We start from the raw sequence: 22,083 nt of genomic DNA, 5'->3' as shown, positions 1-22,083 counted from the left end.
GGTAGGAGTCCAAGCAAGTTGCCAGCCACATAAAGGCAAACCTTGGCTCGGAAGTCAGGACTACCGGCCCCTAGGTTATGGTTCATGCTCTTTCCTCTGCTCTCCAGAACCTCCTATCTCCAAGTGTAGTTAGCAGCCCAGATGCAGCAGCATCCTCTAGAGACTTGTTACAAATGCAGAAGCTCAGGCTCCACCCCAGGCCTATGCAGACTGAATCTGCATTTTAACAAGGTCCAGGTAATTCACGTGCACATTAAGTTTGAAAAGGCCTGGTCTAGATCAGCGGTTCTCTAACTTAGCAGCACATTAGAACCATCTGTAGAGACTTTAAAAATACCAGTGCCTGGGCTTCACCTCCCAGAGAATCTGACTTAAGTGTCTGGGGTTTGCCCTGAGTCTAGGTATTTTTAAAAACTCCTCAGCTTATACAAAGCTGGCAGGGCCGGGCACAGTGGCTCATGCCTATAATCCCAGCACTTCGTGAGGCCAAAGTGGGCAGATTGCTTGAGTCCAGGAGTTTGAGACTAGCCTGGGCTAAAACCCCATCCCTACAAAAAAAAATACAAAAAGTAGTTGGGCATGGTGGTGGCACATACCTGTAGTCCCAGCTACTCAGGAGGCTGAGTCCTCGCTTGAACCCTGGAGGTCACGGTCTGGTCAACAGAGCAAGACCCTGTATCAAAACAAACAAACAAACAAACAAAAAATGCTAGCAGCTTACCAGCTAGGGAGGCCTGTACAGCCAAGTTTTCCAAATGGGGCTACATTAGTTGTTCCAGAACTTTAGCTGCATCAAAACCACCTGGATGGCTTGTTCAGCTACAGAGGGTCTGGCCATGCCCCTAGAGTTTCCAGCTGAGGGTCTGGAATGAGGCCCGATGATTTGCATTTCTAACAATCTCCAGGCGATGCTAATGCTGTGGGTCCAGGGACCACATTTTCAGAATCTATGCTAAATGAACCGGACAAGATCAAAGCTCAAACTTATTCCAAGAACTTTTCAAGGCCCACCTGCAAGTTGTAGTGGAAGTAAGCATCTAAGGGTGCAAAAAAGTTTGCACCCTTAGATGCTATCAACCTAAATAACAAACAGAGAGAGGCTCTCCACAAGAAAAAGATATTCGTTTGGAAACAGAGCCTTGCAATAGAAATAGGCAAGCCAGAGTAAACTATATGCATATTCACGGAGGTAAAGGAAGACAAAAGAAAAAATGAGGAAGATTATATGATCATTTGGAAATGATTATCCTTGGCTACAAAGATCAATAACAAAGGTGATGCCAGGCCCAGGTTGGACAGGCAGTTGTTGGGCAAATATCCTTCAGAAGCATTGTTGTGTGCAAAGTTGCAATGGGCTTTGTGCAAGATTGTGTTTTTTGCAGTCTTCTGTGATAAGTTTTTGTTATCAGGCATACAAGCCCAAGAATCCTTTTTTGCATGGCCTTCCCTGGCTCTATTTGTCAGGGTTTTGGTTAGGGGAGGGGTATTTTTAACACTCTCAATGTAAAAAATGCCATAAGGTAGGTGCCCCAATTGCTTGTTTCATCTTCATAAAATAACTTTTCCACCCGAACAAAGTCTACACATAAATTGTAAAAATACCCTGGCATGCAGTCCCTGGAAAAGTTTGGAGTCATTCTCGGGGTTCCCACCCAGGTGGGCAAGCGTAGCCACCACAGATAAACACAAAGTAGGGGTGCCCACTGGGGTTTGGTGGCAGGCAGTGGCCCTGGTTCTGATATTTGGCTGAAAACACAGCTCCTCTTTGTCACCCTCAGGAAGCCATCCCAAACCGCTCGAGGAGTCCTTGAAGCCAATGTTACCACTAGGACAGCAAGTTTGCCTGAAAACTATTTGCCTTTGCAGCAGATTCATTAAGCCAGAACAAAGAGAAGACCAATGACTAAAAGATTTCTCTCCTTTTAAAAATCATGCTCTTTAACTCATAGCACATTTTCATTGTCCATCTGGGCAAAGCCGCTGTCTCATTTTGCTTTTTCCCTCATCTGTGATGCTCACACTCATCCTCCCTATCCCATCAGCAACCTCTCTAGTATGTTTGATATGTGTCCTTAAACTTTCTATCTTGGCTGGGGGCGCGGTGGCTGTCATCTCAGCACTTTGGGAGATGGAGGTGGGTCTATCACTTGAGCCCAGGAGTTTGAGATCAGCCTGGGCAACATAGTAAGATTTCATCTTTACTAAAAATAAAAAACAAAAAACTTTAGCCAGGTATGGTGGCCTGTGCCTGTAATCCTAGCTACTCGGGAGGCTGAGGCAGGAGGATCACTTGGGCCTGGGAGGTCAAGACTGCAGTAAGCTGAGATGGTGCCACTGCACTCCAGGCTGGGCAACAGAGTGAGACCCTGTCACAAGAAAAAAAAGAAAGAAAAAGCAACTATCTCTGTAGAAATAGGCAAGGTTGTTTGATATGCAAATGTGGCTTTAAATTACATAATAACATTATATCAGTAAGCCCATTTTTTTCTTATAGTTGCACTCAACATCATGATTTTAAGACCTAGGCATGTTGCTTTATATTTTACCTCATGAGAAGTCACCTTTACACATCTGTTTCTCACACTGAAATCAACATGCTTTTGAGTCAGTATTTAGGACTGAGTGAGGCTGTTCGCTGGAGTTAATCTGACACCAGATGCATTTATCCCTCTTTAGGACTGTAACGAATTCCTTTCCGCTCTGTTCGCCCATGCTCACTAGTTGGCATCACAGGTGTCATCTTTGAAAAAGAAAAACATCTCATCCCTTGGTTTCCTGACAACCACCCCCACCCCCTGCCTTGGCTCTTTTTCATGGAATTTGCACCAAAGAGCACAGAGACAAACATATCTCTAACGTCTATGATTTATCCTTGCTTACACAAGATCACTCCAGCCTATAAAAAAGTATTTTTTAAAAATATGAAAAGTTACCCCAGTCTTGGATTACAGAGTTTCAGATAAAAATGAAAACATAGTAAAATTGCTTATCAGAGAGTTTCCTGTTCTTATTCGCCCTTACTCCTTTCGCAGATGTGAGTCATAAATCCACAACCAAATCCTCCCTCCTTCGAGGTCAACTCCTACTAACACCCATGAGGAGGGAATTTGGCTCATATAATAACACTTAATTAAAATGTATAATGTCCACATGTACATGAGAGATAAAAAGAATGCTTCTTCGGGTATGTTTCCGCCCAATCTTTCAAAATACGTGAAGTATTTCTTAACCTACTATACCCTATAAATGATAAATATAAGATACTAAGATTTAAAATACTTTCAATAACACTTTCCTAGGCCTCCAGATGAGCACTACATAAGTTTATAATCAAATGTTTCAAATAGCTACCATGTATTATGTGTTTATAATGTGCCAGGCACTGGAGTAATGTGTTTTCACATTTTAATCCTCATAAGCCAAAGACATAGATTTTTTATCTTCGTTTTAAAGTTGAAAGACCTAAGGCTCAGAGATAAATTTTTTAAAAAATCTTTAATCCCTTTATACAAGATTAGCTCATTCTCACAAGCCAAAAATAAAACCCAAAACTCCCATATCTCCCCATATAAAAAAATACTCTTTAACTTCTTTCTCCCTCCAGAACCCCTCCTCCCTCTCCTTTCTATCTTCAGCCAACATCTGGAAGGTTCTGTCTACATTCACTCCTCCATGTTAACGCCTCCCTCTTCCCCTCCTTTCCTTGCAACCTGGTTGCCCCTCACAGCAGTGAAACAGGAAGCTGTTTCCCCAGCCCATAACCAGCTGTAACTTTGAATCACTGTGCACCCTTGGCCGCGGCCGCCTCCTCCTTCAATTTAACTCCCTGCCTTGATCTGCCATCTCTGGCATGCTCTACTTACATTCACTCCTCCTCTTCATGTGTTTCTGGGCTGCTTTGCCAACTCTTCTTCCTCTGCTGCCCTCATACATCCAGGCAGAGGAGCACAGCTTCTGCCTTGGCCTCCTGCCTTAGTTCTAACCGGTGTCCCCTGAGCATCTCAAGCCCCCAGACTGGAGCCTGTGTCCTGGGGTTAATTCCCTTCCCCACCTATGGAGGCTTAGCTCCTGCCCACCAGTGGGGTTATCACAAGTGCCTGCCTTTTCCTCACACTCTGCCTCTTACAGGGTTTCCGTAGGCTGGCCATTTGTGAGTTGTGTGACCCTGGACCTCAGTGTCCTCCCATAGAAAACAAGGAGCATGAACTAGATTTATCTCTAGTGTCCTTTCTAGGTGTTTCTTTCTTTCTTTATTTTTAAACAAGATCTCACTCTCTCACCCAGGCTGGAGTGCAATGGCACTAACATGGCTCACTGCAGCCTCAACCTCCTGGGCTCAAATGATTCTCCTGCCTCAGCCTCCCAAGTAGCTGGGACCACCACTCCCAGCTAATTTTTTTATTCTTTGTTGAGATGGGGTTGCAATGTTTCCCAGGCTAGTCTCGAACTCCTGGGCTCCTAAGAATTTTAACATTTGAGTTTTCTTCCAACAAAGAGGTGGAGGAAAATATAACTTTATATAAACATGTATAAACCCTGCTTCCCACTTTAATTAAGCCATAAATTCCTGCGGCAGCTAGGGATGTGAAGAGGCAAGTGAGAAGAGGAAATGTGCATAAGACTCCCAGCAGCTTGGAAGTAAACAGGGAGGACTGAAGTGACCCTGTTGCTCCGAAGGTGGCTGTTCATTAGCCTCCTTCTGTCCTTAGACCCAGCTGGAGCATTGCATGCACTGGCTCCCAGGTTGCAGGGGATGTCAGCAGCTCCAGCTCATCCGATTGAAGGAGGCCATGTGGCTTTCCCTGGACTTTCTGCTTGAACAGTGAATCCCTGTAGGGCCTGGATCCATTGCCCTCTTCTCCTCCCGCCCCACCCAAGCACTCTTCTTCATGAGTTTGCTTTCTCCTATCTTTTTTTCCTCCACTTTTCCTTCAGAAATTGTTGATTAAGCACCTGCCATGGGCCAGACATTTTTCTAGAGTAACACCTCAATGAGCAGACAGGTTCTTGTTCTCATAGATCTTCCATTTTAGAGAGAAAGCTGAACGATAAACAAATAATACAGCAGGTGGTGAGGGGTGCTATAAAGAAGGATGAGCAGGGTAAGTGGGTGAGAAAGTGTGCTACTTTGTCCTCTAGAGGCCAGGGAAAGCCTCTCTGTTTAGGTGATATTTGACAGAGATTTGAAGACACTGAAGGAGTGAGCCATTTGGATCTCTAGGGAAAGAGCATTCTTCCCCAGACAGAGAACAGCAAGTGCAAAGGCCATGATGAAGAAGGGAGCTTGGCCAGAGTGAGGGACACAAACGGCAGCCTACGGTGCATGCACGTCTTAAGAGATGAGGTTCCTGGTGCCCTTTGACTGCCTCAGAGATCCCGTGCTCACAACACACAGCCCCAATCATCCTAAAATACATCTATGCTATAGAAACTTGTCCCAAAATATCCTTGCATAATGATTTACCTTCTGGTATCCCACCCATGAAAGCAGAAATTTCCTGCTTTCTCCTAATAATTACTAATAATTCTCCTAATAATTACTAATCTGTCTCCTCCCCCAAAATGTAAGGCAAAGAAGAGCAGGGACTTGGCCTATTCATTCACTGCTCTATGTTCGGCTCCTATTTCAGTGCTAAAAACCAAGTGGGCCCTCAATAAATATTTTTGTGAATTTATTTATTTATTTATTTTATTTTTTGAGACGGAATCTCTCCCTTCCGCCCGGGCTGGAGTGCAGTGGTGCGATCTTGGCTCGCTGCAACCTCCGTCTCCTGGGTTCAAGGGATTTCTGGCTAATTTTTGTATTTTTAGTAGAAACAGGGTTTCACCATGTTGGCCAGGCTGGTCTCGAACTCCTGACCTCAAATGATCCATCCACCTTGGCCTCCCAAAATGCGGGGATTACAGGCGTGAGCCACCGCACTTGGCCAGCCCTCAATAAATATTTATTTTCTAGGTGAAATGGGGAATCTAACTATGCTACATGGTAATGAGGCAGCTGACTTTCTTGGAAGCAGAAGACCTAATTCTAGATGTGGTGACATAAAAGCAATAAAGGAAGGACCTCTATAAATCACTTGTGCAGCTGAGCCTCAGCTCTCAAAGTGTTAGATTAGAACTAGGGATGGCAAAATCCTGTTACAGGCACAACTCACCCCCTCCCTTCCATGCCCACTAGACTCTCTAATGAAGCGTGGCTGTCTCTCTCTGGAAAAAACTACAGAATTCTTCCCACCCAGTGCTCCTAGCAGCCACAACCAAAGGGTCAGAGGTGACCCTTACAATGAACCCAATTTGCCATCCCTCAATTAGATGTTTAAGATTCCTTTCCACTTTAATATCCTGTGGTGCAAATCTAAGCAAGCCTGCTTGTTTGGCCACATGGAGGTACATGTTCCTGCAAAATCAACCCCAAGAAATCCTATTGCTCACAGGTAAGCAGGTAACCCCTGCTTCCATAGCAGAGGCAGTCACTAGTAGTACTTGCTTCAATTGGGACAAATATTTTTCACCCGGAAACTAATTCAAGGCTACCTTTTTCAGACTCCTTCGAAGACTGCTAGAATTGGTCCCTTGAGTAAGCTGAGTGTTGTGGTGCCCCTCAGTTCCCATGCCATAGAAGCTCGAACCTCATTCATTAATACACTAGCCCTAAGGCTTGAAACCAGTCTGGCCTGGCTTGGAGCCTTTAGATCACTCTCTAGCTTCTGGCCAATAAGAATGAGCTTCTAGGCCAGGCATGGCGGCTCACGCCTGTAATCCCAGCACTTTGGGAGGCCGAGGCAAGTGGATCACTTGCATCCAGGAGTTCAAGACCAGTCTAGGCGACATAGTGAAACCCCATCTCTACAAAAAAATACAAAAAATTCATCGGGCGTGGTGGCACGGGCCTGTAGTCTCAACTATTCAGGAGGCTGAAGTGGGAGGATCGCTTGTGTGGGGAGGTCAAGGCTGCAATAAGCTGTGATGACACCACTGTACTCCAGCCTGCATGACAGACTAAGGCTGGAGTGCAGTCTCCAAAAACAAAACAAAACAAAACAAGACAAAACCAAAAACCTGCAGCCTGCACCACTCCTACTGGTAGGCTTGCTCTGATATCAGCACTTCAAGCAGGTGATAACACTATGAGGTTTATTTTTAATTGCTAGGTGTGGTGGTTGTATTTCCTCAGAGTAAAAATGCATTTCCTTCCTCCCTTTGAAGTGAGATGTGGACCTGTGATTTGATCTGGCCAAGAAGGTGTGACCGAAAATGACCTGGACACTTCCAATGGGAGCTTTAAAAGCCAGTGCACAATTTATCACTGATCCTTGTTCTGCTTCAGTCATCGTAGAAGCCCAGGTCAGGATGGAACTCCCACCAGCCTGGATTGCTGATTAAGGATGCTCCATGTTAGAGCAAAAATATAAGTTGTTTTAAACCACAGAAATTTGGAGGTGGTTTCTTATTGCAACATAACTAGTCTCTATTGACTGATACTCCATGGTGTAAGATTACTCATGGGATTTTTCTAGCTCAGAGTTTCTCAATTTTGGTAGGATTGACGTTTGGGGTTAGTTATTGCTTTCTTGTGGGGACCATCCTGTGCATTGCAGGATGTTAAGTGGCATCCCTAGCCTTTACCCACTAGACACCAGCAGCACCCCATCCCAAGTTGTGACCATCAAAAATCCCTCAACAGTGTGATTCCACTTATTTGAGGTACCTAGAATAGTCAAAATCATGGAGACAGAAAGTCAAATGATGGTTGTCAGGGGCTGGGAGAAGAGGGAAATGGCGAGTTAGTGTTTAATGGGTACAGAGTTACAGTTTTGGAAAATGAAAAGAGTTCTATGGATGGATGGTGGTGATGGTTGCACATCAGTGTGAAGGTGCTTAGTGCCACTGAACTATACACATGAAAATGGTTCAAATGGCTAATTTTATGTTATGTGCTTTGCCACAATTTTTGAAAATGGAAAAAAAAAATGTCTCCAGACATTGCCAATGTCCCCTGGAAAGCAAAATCGCCCCTGGTTGAGAACTAGTGTTCTAGCGGTAGTGCAACACATTCAATTGTAAAATATGTGTAAAAACGTGGGCTTAGGGCTCAGCCCTGCTTTTTGCCATTGAGGGTTAGAATCTCATCTCTCCTAAAATATTTTTTATCCACTCAGATTTTAGGCCAGGATCAACAGGACAATTGAACTGTTTGATCTAGAAAAAGCCCCTCTCTATGGACCCAAAACTGGTGTGATATGAATACACTCTGTAAAAACTCTTACACTGTTTTAAGCTTTACATCTGATAAACAGAGCACAGTAGAGACTCCACTTGGGATAATTTTTCCTGAAACCTACTTGTTTTTCATGCTGTTTCTGCAGTTAAGGTGCCTGGTCTTGAAATGTGTTGAAGCAAAAGAATGGGAAGAGCCAAGGGACACATCAGGGAGTTTCCAAATGACAGAACTGCAAACCTGCAGGGCAGTCCTCTGCTGAGGAAGAGGTAGCTTACACTCTGAATGCATCTTGAGGAGTATTCTCCATACCTGAGGAATAAATTAAGGCTAACAAGGGGGCCTAAATGGTGATTGGCTCTGCTCTTGACCAATTGAATTCCATGCTCGGACTGAGGCAGCAGAGGGCTTCTTACACCCACCTCCACCACCATCACCCTGCCTAAGTCATCTCAGAGAATCCTCTTTCTATCTCAGTATTGGGTCTACATTCTTATGCTTCAGCTCTTTTCCATAATGACCCCTCCAGATTGCCACACTCTAGAACCACTACAGAGGGTGGCGTCACTGCTGTATGGACACTTCATCTCAAAGTGAGGGGCCAGCTCACATGATTTGCAGGGTTCCTTTCTCTGGCCTTCTAAAACATTCTCCAGGTTGAGGCTGAAACTGCTCCCCCAAAGCCCCATAATAGGCATGAACAGATTATCCTCCTCTTCTTGGTTCTCATGGCTAGAATCCTTAACCAATCCTCTCCCCACAAAGTAGGGTTGATTTCACAAGCTGTTATTTTACCTGCTCGTTCTGCCATCTGCTCTTGAGTTGCTTGGTGAACACCTCCAGCGGGCTTGGAGCTGCACTGTCACGCTTCACCCCAATCAGCTTCTGGCCCCCCACTCTCAAACACATCTGCATCGGCACACCCCTCCCACGCCCCAGTTCTGCCCACAGTGGATCCATCCATCTGCGCTCCAGGCCCCAGCCCCTTGGGAGCTTGCGCTATCAATTACTTGCACTTAGTTCAGAATATTTAGCCACTCCATGTTCATGGTTATTTCATTTATTCAATGTAGTAACATGTTTAAACCTCTCCCGTCCTGGAAAAAAAAAAAAAAGTCCTACATTTAACCCTATCTCCCTCTTTAGCTTAAAGTCATCTGTAATCTTCCTTGCCATTTATTTACTCCATGTCCCAGGTTGAACAGTATCCACACACCCCCAAAAATTCATGTTCTCCCTAGGAATCTTAGAATGTGACTTTATTTGGAAATAGGGTTGTTGCAGATGTAATTAGTTAGGAGTGGACCCTTAATCCACTGTGACTGGTGTCGGTGTCCTTAGAAGAAGAATAGAGGGAACACAGAGGCACACACAGAGAGGAGGCCATGTGATGATGGGGGCGGAAACTGGGGTGATGCATCCATAAGCCAAGGAATGTCAGGGCTTGCAGGAAACCCCAGAAGCGAATGGAAAGGCATGGAGCAGATTCTTCCTAGCATCTTCAGAGAGAGCATGGTGCTGCCAACACCTCGTTTTGAACTTCTAGCTTCCAAAACTGTGAGAGAAAAAATTTCTGTTGTTTTAACAAGACACCCAGTTTCTGGTATTTTGTGACAGCAGACCTAGAAACTGAATATACCCTTTAAACCACCACTGTTTTCCTTTTGGTTCCGAGATTCTTTCGTGTATGACCTGCGAGAGCCAAATCCAGTCTTTATTTGGCCTCTCTGGAGCACGTGCAACTCACTTATTCCTTATTGATGCTTCTCCCCCACATCCTTCTCGGCCTCTTTCATTGCTTCCTAATCTCACAGCCAGCTACTGCATACTGGAGTCCCTGGGTTCATCACCGCCTTTTCCCACTCTGTTCCTGCTCCACCGCAATCTCATCCAAATACCAGCTCTCCTCCCACCCCCATGCTGATGATTCCCCAAGCCCTCTGGCCTAAGCCTCTCTCCTGAGATCTACTTTGAGTTCCCCACTGGCTCCTGGACATTTCCACCTAGAACTTGTACAAGCACTTCAAAAACTACATGGCTAAAATGGAAGTCATGGTCTAGAAGCCTTCCCAAATAAACCTGCTTTTCCTCCTGTAACCTGCATGTCAATGAGAGGCTTCACGTTCACACAGGGGCATAAGCCAGACACCTGGCATCTTCTTGGGCTTCTCCTCTGCACTCTTGGCCGTGGTCACTGAAGCCAAAGGACTCTGCCCATAAGGGTTTGGGGAATGTATCCTCTGCATCCCTGCTGCAGCTGCTTCAGCTCAGCCTCTTACCACCTCTTGTGGCTAGCGGAGACCTCCACTACACCAGACTTTCATGCTGCTCTGGGAGCACTTTCTTATACCACCTTGTTTTAAGCCATTCCCCTGCTTTGAATGCTTCAGGGTTTCCTGGTCACCTGCAGGATGCTGTCCTTAGCATTCCTCCACTTGGAATAACAACGCCTCGTAGCATCTGGCTTTCAGGAGTTTAGAGTGGAGGGGCTCTGCATTCAACTCCAGGACCTACCACATACTTGGTGCGTGGCCCTGGGCAACATACTTACTCTCTCTGTGCCTCAGATTCCTCACCTGAAAATGGGGATAAAAATAGTACCTACCTCATAGGGTTGTTGTAAAGATTAAATGAGTGAATATGTTCAGAGTACCCGGAACTGTGTCCAGCATGTCGTAAGTGGGCACTAAATATTAACTGCTATTGCTGTTAAGTATTACCTTTCCCCACTCATTTCTGTACAGCTTCCCATATGCGTTGTTTTCCAGCCGATCAGAACACTCTTCCATCTTAGAAGAAAAAAAAAGAAGCCCCACCTGTGTTCCCCTGGCTCTTGGCCTTGACACACAGTGTCTGGAACACCTTTCCCACCACCTCTCCTCCCATGCTCCCTATGAACATACTTCGACTCATCTTTTCTAACCTAAGTACCCTCCCCTGCAGTCAAGCATGCTCTTCATTGAGCCTTCGTAAGGCCCTTGTGCTCACCTCTATTGCAGCACAGATCATACTGCATTATAAAGGACCATCTCCTGTCTCTCTGTCCATCTTTCAGAGTTTGCTGTATTGATCTTAGTGATGTCAGCACGTGGCACTCAGCTAGACAAAGAAAGCAGGCTCAATAAAGGCTGGTAGAATTAAGTAAAGAATTGTATAAAGGCATTAAATAGAGATGGGGTACAAATATGTCCCAGGCTGTCTGGGATAGTCCTGGTTTAGGCCATAGTCCTGATATAACTACTAACAACACCTTCTTTCACTGTCAAAAATAACTCCTTTGGACAACACATTATAAGGTCACTCTAGGTATTAGAGCTGTGATTCTCACCCTATCAGGCCCAATTTTCTCTTTGCTTAACAGCTATTTTAGAATACCCTATGCACTATCTTTAAATGGGATTGATAGGCAATAGAAACTGCCAATAACAGAATTTCAAAAAAACCAATGTAATACCCTAAATACAATGCTAAATGGAAAATGAAGGAGATTTTTTAAAAAGTAGCTTAAACTAAAATTATGTGTGCAGTATTTGGATGTGTAAATGCTTAGGTCTTACACTTCTGGCCAAGATGGAGTAACAGAGACCAAAATTACTTTCTGACCTAAAACAACAAAAATACTGGACAAAATATATGAAACTATGGCCCTCAAGCAACAAAGGGAATCAATCACTGGAATCAAGCATCAAAAGGCAGTGATCCTCAAGAAATGAGAAACGTATGAGGCTAGCCCCACAATTGACTTCCCAAACACCTTAGAAAACTTTCCAGGCCACAGCACAGGAAGAAAGAATGCAGATGGAGCTCAGAGATCTTCCTGAGTTGAGAGGACAGAACTCTGAGTCTGGGAAGGCCAATGTGGCTAGAATTCATAGGGCAGAATATTGAGGAGGAGAGGGCTGTACAGAGACAGAGCTCTGAAAATCTGCAGATAATACTTACCCTCCTTGACTGTTTAACAGAGTAGTGATCAGAGTATGCAGGTATGAAAATCACCTGAGAGGGTGGACCCAGTGGCTCGTACCTGCAATCCCAGCACTTTGGGAGGGTGAGGTGGGTGGATAACGAGGTCAGGAGATAGAGACCATCCTGGCAAACATGGTGAAACCCCATCTCTAATAAAAATACAAAAATTAGCTGGGTGTGGTGACACACACCTCTAGTCCCAGCTACTCAGGAGGCTGAGGCAGGAGGATCTCTTGAACCTGGGAGGCAGTGGTTGCAGTCACCCGAGATCCAGCAAAGCATGGGCAACAGAGCAAGATTCAGTCTCAAAAAAAAAAGAAAGAAAAAAGAAAACTGCCTGAGAATGGAAAAAGAATCATCCACAAAGAGAGTCAGCCCCTCTTCCCCCCTGGCTCTTGGGACCCCGATCGCAAGGTGGGGAGGCACCTCGCGAGGCGTGGTCTCAGAGCCAGCCCCTCTTCCCCCACTGGCCCTTAGGACCCCCGTCGCAGGGGGAGGAGGCACCCCCAGCGAGGCGGGGTCTCAGAGCCAGCCCCTCTTCAACCACTGGCCCTTAGGACCCCCATCGCAGTGGGGGGAGGCACCCCAGCGAGGCGTGGTCTCAGAGCCAGACCCTCTTCCCCCACTGGCCTTTAGGACCCCCGTCGCAGGGAGAGGAGGCACCCACCACGAGGCGGGGACTCAGAGCCAGCCCCTCTAAGCCTTCTGGCTCTTCGGACCCCCATCGCGGGGGGGGAGGCACCCCCCCGAAGGCGGGTACAGAGAGCCAGGCCCTCTTCTGCTCCTGGCTCTAAGGACCCCCATCACAGGGGGGGGAGGCACCCCCCGCGAGGCGGGTACAGAGAGCCAGCCCCTCTTCCCCACTGGCCCTTAGGACCCCCATCGCAGGGGGTGGAGGCAACCCCCGCGAGGCGGGGTCTCAGAGCCAGCCCCTCTTCCCCCACTGGCCCTTAGGACCCCCATCGCAGGGGGGGAGGCACCCCCCGTGAGGCGGGGTCTCAGAGCCAGCCCCTCTTCCCCCACTGGCCCTTAGGACCCCCGTCGCAGGGGGGGGAGGCACCCCCCGTGAGGCGGGGTCTCAGAGCCAGCCCCTCTTCCCCCGCTGGCCCTTAGGACCCCCGTCGCAGGGGGGGGAGGCACCCCCCTCGAGGCGGGGTCTCAGAGCCAGCCCCTCTTCCCCCGCTGGCTCTTAGGACCCCCGTCGCAGGGGGGGGAGGCACCCCCCGCGAGGCGGGGTCTCAGAGCCAGCCCCTCTTCCCCCACTGGCCCTTAGGACCCCCATCGCAGGGGGGGGAGGCACCCCCCGCGAGGCGGGGTCTCAGAGCCAGCCCCTCTTCCCCCACTGGCTCTTAGGACCCCCATCGCAGTGGGGGGAGGCACCCCCGCGAGGCGGGGACTGAGAGCCAGCCCCTCTTCCCCCGCTGGCTCTGAGGATCCTCCGTGGACTCACAGCCTCTTTACCATATTGTGAGTAATATCATCTCCCCCTCTGGAGATTAAGAACTCTTTCACAGACGGGTGTACACCCTCGGTGTACAGAGGGTGTACACCCGTCTGTATTGGGAGTAATATCATCCTCTTCCTCCCTGAATATGAAGAACAGTATCACAGGGGTGTTTCTACTCCCTGCGATATCGCGTGTCATATCCTCCTCTCCCACGTTGCAATTAGAAGGAATATCAGTGGGGGCGTGTCCACCTGTAGGGAAAAGAAAGAGAGATCAGACTGTCACTGTGTCCATGTAGAAAGGAAAGACATAAGAGACTCCATTTTGAAAAAGACCTGTCCTTTAAACAATTGCTTTGCTGAGATGTTGTTAATTTGTAGCTTTGCCCTAGCCGCTTGGCCCCAGCCACTTTGACCCAACCTGGAGCTCACAAAAACATGTGTTGTATAAAATCAAAGTTCAAGGGATGTAGGGCTGTGCAGGACGTGCCTTGTTAACGAAATGTTTACCAGCAGTATACTTGGTAAAAGTCATCGCCATTCTCTAGTCTCAATAAACCGGGGACACAATGCACTGTGGAAAGCCGCAGGGACCTCTGCCCTTGAAAGCAGGGTATGGTCCAAGCTCTCTCCCCATCTGATAGTCTGAAATATGGCCTCATGGGATGAGAAAGACCTGACTGTCCCCCAGCCCGACACCCGTAATGGGTCTGTGCTGAGGTGGATTAGTAAAAGAGGGAATCCTCTTCCAGCTGAGATGGAGGAAGGCCACTATCTCCTGCTTGCCCCTGGGAACTGAATGTCTCGGTGTAAAACCCGATTGTACATTCGTTCAACTCTGAGATAGGAGAAAAGCTGCCCTGTGGCGGGAGGCGAGACATGTTTGCAGTAACACTGCCTTGTTCTTCTTTACTCCACTGAGATGTTTGTGTGGAGAGAAACAAATCTGGCTTACGTGCACGTCCAGTCATAGTACCTTCCCTTGAACCTAATTATGACATGGATTCTTTTGCTCACATGTCTTCTGCTGACTCTCTCCTTATCATCACCCTGCTCTCCTACTACATTCCTTTCTGCTAAAATAATGAAAATCATAATCAATAACAACTGAGGGAACTCAGAGGCTGGTGCCGGTGCAGGTCCTTGGTGTGCTGAGCGCCGGTCCCCTGGACCCACTGTTGTATCTTTACACTTTCTCTCTGTGTCTTATTTCTTTTCTCAGTCTCTCGTCCCACCCAACTAGAAATACTCACAGGTGTGGAGGGGCAGTCCACCACTTCATCCACCTTCTGTCATATTGAAAGTAACATCATCTTCTTCCCTCCAGGATTGTGGGAATAATATCCCTGGGGGGTTTCCACTTTCTGCCATGTATGTAGTCATATCACCCCCTCCGCCGTGGAATATCATTAAGGAACATCTCACACGGGGGTGTATACTTCCTCCGATATTGGGAGTGACATCAACCTCTCGGTCTCTGAATATGAGGAAGAAAATCACAGGGCGGGTGTACACCTCGTGCTCTACGATGGGGAGTCATATCTGTCTGTTATGGGGAGTAATATCATCCTCTCCCTTTCAGGATACTAATAACAGTTTAACAGGCTGGGTGAACACAGCCTGCGATGCTGAAATTATCATCCTCTCCCCCTCTTTCTCCCCTGGCTCTTAGGATGCCCATCTCAGCGGAGCGAGCCACCCCCCGCGAGGCGGGGACTGAGCCAGCCCCTCTTCCCCCCTGGCTCTTAGGACCCCCATCGCAGTGGGGGGATGCACCCCTGGCGAGGCGCGGACTTAGAGCCAGCCGCTCTTCCCCCCCTGGCTCTTGGGACCCCCATCGCAGGGGGGGAGGCACCCCCTCGTGGCGGGGACTGAGAGCCAGCCCCTCTTCCCTCCATTTCTCTTAGGACCCCCATCGCAGGGGGGGAGGCACCCCCCGCGAGGCGGGGACTGAGGGCCAGCCGCTCTTTCCCCCCTGGCTCTTAGGACCCCCATCGCAGGGAGGGGACGCACCCCCCGCGAGGCGGTGACTGAGAGCCAGCCCTTCTTCCTCGCCCAACTCTGAGGATCCCCATCACACGGGGGAGGCACACCCCGTGAGGCGGGGACTGAGAGCCAGTCCCTCTTGCCCCCCTGGCTTATGACCCCCATCGAGGATTCTAAGACCCTTAGGACCGACCTGGAGGGCTGTGGGTATTAGCTGTCCAAGAAGAAAACTCAGATCTGCCGACGACCGCAGGTAGCTTACTTGGGATTTACTATTCGACAGGTGTCCGAAAGCAGCCCGGGATCCGAAAGAAAGCAGGTCATTTGCAATCTTCCGGAGCCTAAGGGCAGAAGGCTGGTGAGAGAATTCCTAGGAGCTGTGGGGTTTTGTAGACTGCGGAGCCCAACTTTGCAGTCTTAGCCACGCCTTTGTATGACGTCACAAAGGGGGCGGGGACCGGCAACATTTGGAATGGGGATTCCAACAACAGCAAGTCTTTCATGACTTAAAGGAAAAACTTCTGAAAGCCCCAGCCCAGGGGCTAGCGGATCTCACAAAGCCTTTTCCACTGTATGCGTCAGAGAAAAGATGGCAGCTGGACTTTAAACCCAAACTGTGGGGCCATGGCTGAGGCCGGTGGCCTACCTCTCTAAACAGCTAGACAGGGTTTCTAAAGGTTGGCCCCCCTGTTTGAGGGCCTTGGCAGCAACTGCCCTGCTAGTACAAGAAGCAAATCAGCTGACTCTTGGGAAAAACCAGAATATAAAGGCCCCCCAAGCTGTGGTGACTGAAAGCCAGCCCCTCTTCCCCTCCTGGCTCTTAGGACCCCCATCGCAGGAAGGGGAGGCACTCCCCGAGAGGCGGGCACTGAGAGCCAGCCCCTCATTCCCCCCTGGCTCTTAGGACCCACATCGCAGGGGGAGGAGGCACCTCCAGTGAGGCGGGGTCTCAGAGCCAGCCCCTCTTCCCCCACTGGCCCTTAGGACCCCCATCGCAGGGAGGGAGGCACCCCCCACGAGGCGGAGACTGAGAGCCAGCCCCTCTAAGCCTTCTGGCTCTTAGGACCCCCATCACGGGGGGGGGAGGCACCCCCCACGAGGCGGGTACAGAGAGCCAGCCCCTCTAAGCCTTCTGGCTCTTAGGACCCCCATCACGGGGGGGGGAGGCACCCCCCGCGAGGCGGGTACAGAGAGCCAGCCCCTCTAAGCCTTCTGGCTCTTAGGACCCCCATCAAGGGGGGGGAGGCACCCCCCGCGAGGCGGGTATAGACAGCCAGCCCCTCTAAGACTTCTGGCCCTTAGGACCCCCATCACGGGGGGGGAGGCACACCCCGCGAGGCGGGTACAGAGAGCCAGCCCCTCTAAGCCTTCTGGCTCTTAGGACCCCCATCACGGGGGGGGGAGGCACCCCCCACGAGGCGGGTACAGAGAGCCAGCCCCTCTAAGCCTTCTGGCTCTTAGGACCCCCATCACGGGGGGGGTGGCACCCCCCGCGAGGCGGGTATAGAGAGCCAGCCCCTCTTCTGCTCCCGGCTCTTAGGACCCCCATCACAGGGGGGGAGGCACCCCCCAAGCGGATACAGAGAGCCAGCCCCTCTTCCTCCACTCGCCCTTAGGAACCCCATCACAGGGGGGGAGGCACCCCCCGTGAGGCAGGTTCTCAGAGCCAGCCCCTCTTCCCCCACTGGCCCTTAGGACCCCCATCGCAGGAAGGGGAGGCACTCCCCGAGAGGCGGGCACTGAGAGCCAGCCCCTCATCCCCCCCTGGCTCTTAGGACCCACATCGCAGGGGGAGGAGGCACCTCCAGTGAGGCGGGGTCTCAGAGCCAGCCCCTCTTCCCCCACTGGCCCTTAGGACCCCATCGCAGGGGGGGAGGCACCCCCCACGAGGCGGAGACTGAGAGCCAGCCCCTCTAAGCCTTCTGGCTCTTAGGACCCCCATCACGGAGGGGGGAGGCACCCCCCGCGAGGCGGGTACAGAGAGCCAGCCCCTCTAAGCCTTCTGGCTCTTAGGACCCCCATCACGCGGGGGGGGATGCACCCCCCGCGAGGCCGGTACAGAGAGCCAGCCCCTCTAAGCCTTCTGGCTCTTAGGACCCCCATCACGGGGGGGGAGGCACCCCCCGCGAGGCGGGTATAGAGAGCCAGCCCGTCTTCTGCTCCTGGCTCTTAGGACCCCCATCACAGGGGGGGAGGCACCCCCCGCAAGGCGGGTACAGAGAGCCAGCCCCTCTTCCCCCACTGGCCCTTAGGAACCCCATCACAGGGGGGGAGGCACCCCCCGTGAGGCGGGTTCTCAGAGCCAGCCCCTCTTCCCCCACTTGCCCTTAGGAACCGCATCGCATGGGGGGGAGGCACCCCCCACGAGGCGGGGTCTCAGAGCCAGCCCCTCTTCCGCCACTGGCCCTTAGGACCCCCATCGCAGGGGGGGAGGCACCCCCAGCGAGGCGGGGTCTCAGAGCCAGCCCCGCTTCCCCCACTGGCTCTTAGGACCCCCATCGCAGTGGGGGGAGGCACCCCCAGCGAGGCGGGGTCTCAGAGCCAGCCCCTCTTCCCCCGCTGGCTCTGAGGATCCTCCGTGGACTCACAGCCTCTTTACCATATTGTGAGTAATATCATCTCCCCCTCTGGAGATTACGAACTCTTTCACAGACGGGTGTACACCCTCGGTGTACAGAGGGTGTACACCCGTCTGTATTGGGAGTAATATCATCCTCTTCCTCCCTGAATATGAAGAACAGTATCACAGGGGTGTTTCTGCTCCCTGCGATATCGCGTGTCATATCCTCCTCTCCCACGTTGCAATTAGAAGGAATATCAGTGGGGGCGTGTCCACCTGTAGGGAAAAGAGAGAGAGATCAGACTGTCACTGTGTCCATGTAGAAAGGAAAGACATAAGAGACTCCATTTTGAAAAAGACCTGTCCTTTAAACAATTGCTTTGCTGAGATGTTGTTAATTTGTAGCTTTGCCCTAGCCGCTTGGCCCCAGCCACTTTGACCCAACCTGGAGCTCACAAAAACATGTGTTGTATAAAATCAAAGTTTAAGGGATGTAGGGCTGTGCAGGACGTGCCTTGTTAACAAAATGTTTACCAGCAGTATACTTGGTAAAAGTCATCGCCATTCTCTAGTCTCAATAAACCGGGGACACAATGCACTGTGGAAAGCCGCAGGGACCTCTGCCCTTGAAAGCAGGGTATTGTCCAAGCTCTCTCCCCATCTGATAGTCTGAAATATAGCCTCATGGGATGAGAAAGACCTGACTGTCCCCCAGCCCGACACCCGTAATGGGTCTGTGCTGAGGTGGATTAGTAAAAGAGGAAAGCCTCTTGCAGCTGAGATGGAGGAAGGCCACTGTCTCCTGCTTGCCCCTGGGAACTGAATGTCTCGGTGTAAAACCCGATTGTACATTCGTTCAACTCTGAGATAGGAGAAAAGCTGCCCTGTGGCGGGAGGCGAGACATGTTTGCAGTAACACTGCCTTGTTCTTCTTTACTCCACTGAGATGTTTGGGTGCAGAGAAACAAATCTGGCTTACGTGCACGTCCAGTCATAGTACCTTCCCTTGAACCTAATTATGACATGGATTCTTTTGCTCACATGTCTTCTGCTGACTCTCTCCTTATCATCACCCTGCTCTCCTACTACATTCCTTTCTGCTAAAATAATGAAAATCATAATCAATAACAACTGAGGGAACTCAGAGGCTGGTGCCGGTGCAGGTCCTTGGTGTGCTGAGCGCCGGTCCCCTGGACCCACTGTTGTATCTTTACACTTTGTCTCTGTGTCTTATTTCTTTTCTCAGTCTCTCGTCCCACCCAACTAGAAATACTCACAGGTGTGGAGGGGCAGTCCACCACTTCATCCACCTTCTGTCATATTGAAAGTAACATCATCTTCTTCCCTCCAGGATCGTGGGAATAATATCCCTGGGGGGTTTCCACTTTCTGCCATGTATGTAGTCATATCACCCCCTCCGCCGTGGAATATCATTAAGGAACATCTCACACGGGGGTGTATACTTCCTCCGATATTGGGAGTGACATCAACCTCTCGGTCTCTGAATATGAGGAAGAAAATCACAGGGCGGGTGTACACCTCGTGCTCTACGATGGGGAGTCATATCTGTCTGTTATGGGGAGTAATATCATCCTCTCCCTTTCAGGATACTAATAACAGTTTAACAGGCTGGGTGAACACAGCCTGCGATGCTGAAATTATTATCATCCTCTCCCCCTCTTCCTCCCCTGGCTCTTAGGATGCCCATCTCAGCGGAGCGAGCCACCCCCCGCGAGGCGGGGACTGAGCCAGCCCCTGTTCCCCCCCTGGCCCTTAGGATCCGTATCGCGAGGGGGGGAGGCACCCCCCGCGCGGCGGGGACTGAGAGCCAGCCCCTCTTCCCCCCACGGCTCTTAGGACCCCCATCGCTGTGGGGGGGAGGCACCCCCCGCGCGGCGGGGACTGGGAGCCAACCCCTCTTCCCTGCCTGGCTCTTAGGACCCCCATCGCAGGGTAGCAAGGCACGCCCCGCGAGGCGGGGACTGAGAGTCAGCCCTTCTTCCCCCCCTGGCTCTTAGGAACCCCATCGCAGTGGGGGGATGCACCCTTGGCGAGGCGCGGACTTAGAGCCAGCCGCTCTGCCCCCCCTGGCTCTTGGGACCCCCATCGCAGGGGGGGAGGCACCCCCTCGTGGCGGGGACTGAGAGCCAGCCCCTCTTCCCTCCATTTCTCTTAGGACCCCCATCGCAGGGGGGGAGGCACCCCCCGCGAGGCGGGGACTGAGAGCCAGCCGCTCTTTCCCCCCTGGCTCTTAGGACCCCCATCGCAGGGAGGGGAGGCACCCCCCGCGAGGCGGTGACTGACAGCCAGCCCTTCTTCCTCGCCCAACTCTCAGGATCCCCATCACACAGGGGAGGCACACCCCGTGAGGCGGGGACTGAGAGCCAGTCCCTCTTCCCCCCCGGCTTATGACCCCCATCGAGGATTCTAAGATCCTTAGGACTGACCTGGAGGGCTGTGGCTATTAGGTGTCCAAGAAGAAAACTCAGATCTGCCGACGACCGCAGGTAGCTTACTTGGGATTTACTATTCGACAGGTGTCCGAAAGCAGCCCGGGATCCGAAAGAAAGCAGGTCATTTGCAATCTTCCGGAGCCTAAGGGCAGAAGGCTGGTGAGAGAATTCCTAGGAGCTGTGGGGTTTTGTAGACTGCGGAGCCCAACTTTGCAGTCTTAGCCACGCCTTTGTATGACGTCACAAAGGGGGGCGGGGACCGGCAACTTTTGGAATGGGGATTCCAACAACAGCAAGTCTTTCATGACTTAAAGGAAAAACTTCTGAAAGCCCCAGCCCAGGGGCTAGCGGATCTCACAAAGCCTTTTCCACTGTATGCGTCAGAGAAAAGATGGCAGCTGGACTTTAAACCCAAACTGTGGGGCCCTGGCTGAGGCCGGTGGCCTACCTCTCTAAACAGCTAGACAGGGTTTCTAAAGGATGGCCCCCCTGTTTGAGGGCCTTGGCAGCAACTGCCCTGCTAGTACAAGAAGCAAATCAGCTGACTCTTGGGTAAAACCAGAACATAAAGGCCCCCCAAGCTGTGGTGACTGAAAGCCAGCCCCTCTTCCCCACCTGGCTCTTAGGACCCCCATCGCAGGAAGGGGAGGCACTCCCCGCGAGGCGGGGACTGAGAGCCAGCCCCTCTTCCCCCCCTGGCTCTTAGGACCCCCGTCGCAGGGGGAGGAGGCACCCCCAGCGAGGCGGGGTCTCAGAGCCAGCCCCTCTTCAACCACTGGCCCTTAGGACCCCCATCGCAGTGGGGGGAGGCACCCCAGCGAGGCGTGGTCTCAGAGCCAGACCCTCTTCCCCCACTGGCCTTTAGGAACCCCGTCGCAGGGAGAGGAGGCACCCCCCACGAGGCGGGGACTCAGAGCCAGCCCCTCTAAGCCTTCTGGCTCTTCGGACCCCCATCGCGGGGGGGGAGGCACCCCCCGCGAGGCGGGTACAGAGAGCCAGGCCCTCTTCTGCTCCTGGCTCTAAGGACCCCCATCACAGGGGGGGGAGGCACCCCCCGCGAGGCGGGTACAGAGAGCCAGCCCCTCTTCCCCACTGGCCCTTAGGACCCCCATCGCAGGGGGGGGAGGCAACCCCCACGAGGCGGGGTCTCAGAGCCAGCCCCTCTTCCCCCACTGGCCCTTAGGACCCCCATCGCAGGGGGGGAGGCACCCCCCGTGAGGCGGGGTCTCAGAGCCAGCCCCTCTTCCCCCACTGGCCCTTAGGACCCCCGTCGCAGGGGGGGGAGGCACCCCCCGTGAGGCGGGGTCTCAGAGCCAGCCCCTCTTCCCCCGCTGGCCCTTAGGAACCCCGTCGCAGGGGGGGGAGGCACCCCCCGCGAGGCGGGGTCTCAGAGCCAGCCCCTCTTCCCCCGCTGGCTCTTAGGACCCCCGTCGCAGGTGGGGGAGGCACCCCCC

The 22,083-nt window shown here is 51.4% G+C and overlaps 1 long non-coding RNA gene across 2 annotated transcripts in view; it reads right to left on the bottom strand.

Annotated features, from left to right (window-relative positions):
* Window positions 1–21,760, bottom strand: part of LOC129398084 (uncharacterized) — a 30,511-nt gene extending 8,751 nt beyond the window's left edge. Inside the window, exons 1-8 of one of the 2 annotated variants that reach the window (XR_010109447.1) lie at window positions 20,624–21,752; window positions 19,454–19,677; window positions 15,810–18,452; window positions 14,884–15,107; window positions 11,207–13,882; window positions 10,939–11,007; window positions 9,014–9,773; window positions 597–673 (exon numbers count right to left, since the gene is read on the bottom strand). This is a non-coding gene — a long non-coding RNA (uncharacterized LOC129398084). Of the gene's footprint in view, window positions 1–596; window positions 674–9,013; window positions 9,774–10,938; window positions 11,008–11,206; window positions 13,883–14,883; window positions 15,108–15,809; window positions 18,453–19,453; window positions 19,678–20,623 lie in introns of those variants that run through there. The other variant, XR_010109446.1, reaches the window with a different exon arrangement.
* Between the last annotated feature and the right edge of the window lie 323 nt (window positions 21,761–22,083).

The sequence above is a fragment of the Pan paniscus genome, chromosome 1 (assembly GCF_029289425.2).
Source record: "Pan paniscus chromosome 1, NHGRI_mPanPan1-v2.0_pri, whole genome shotgun sequence".
NCBI lineage: Eukaryota > Metazoa > Chordata > Mammalia > Primates > Hominidae > Pan > Pan paniscus.
This window is presented reverse-complemented; position numbering and strand designations above follow the sequence as displayed.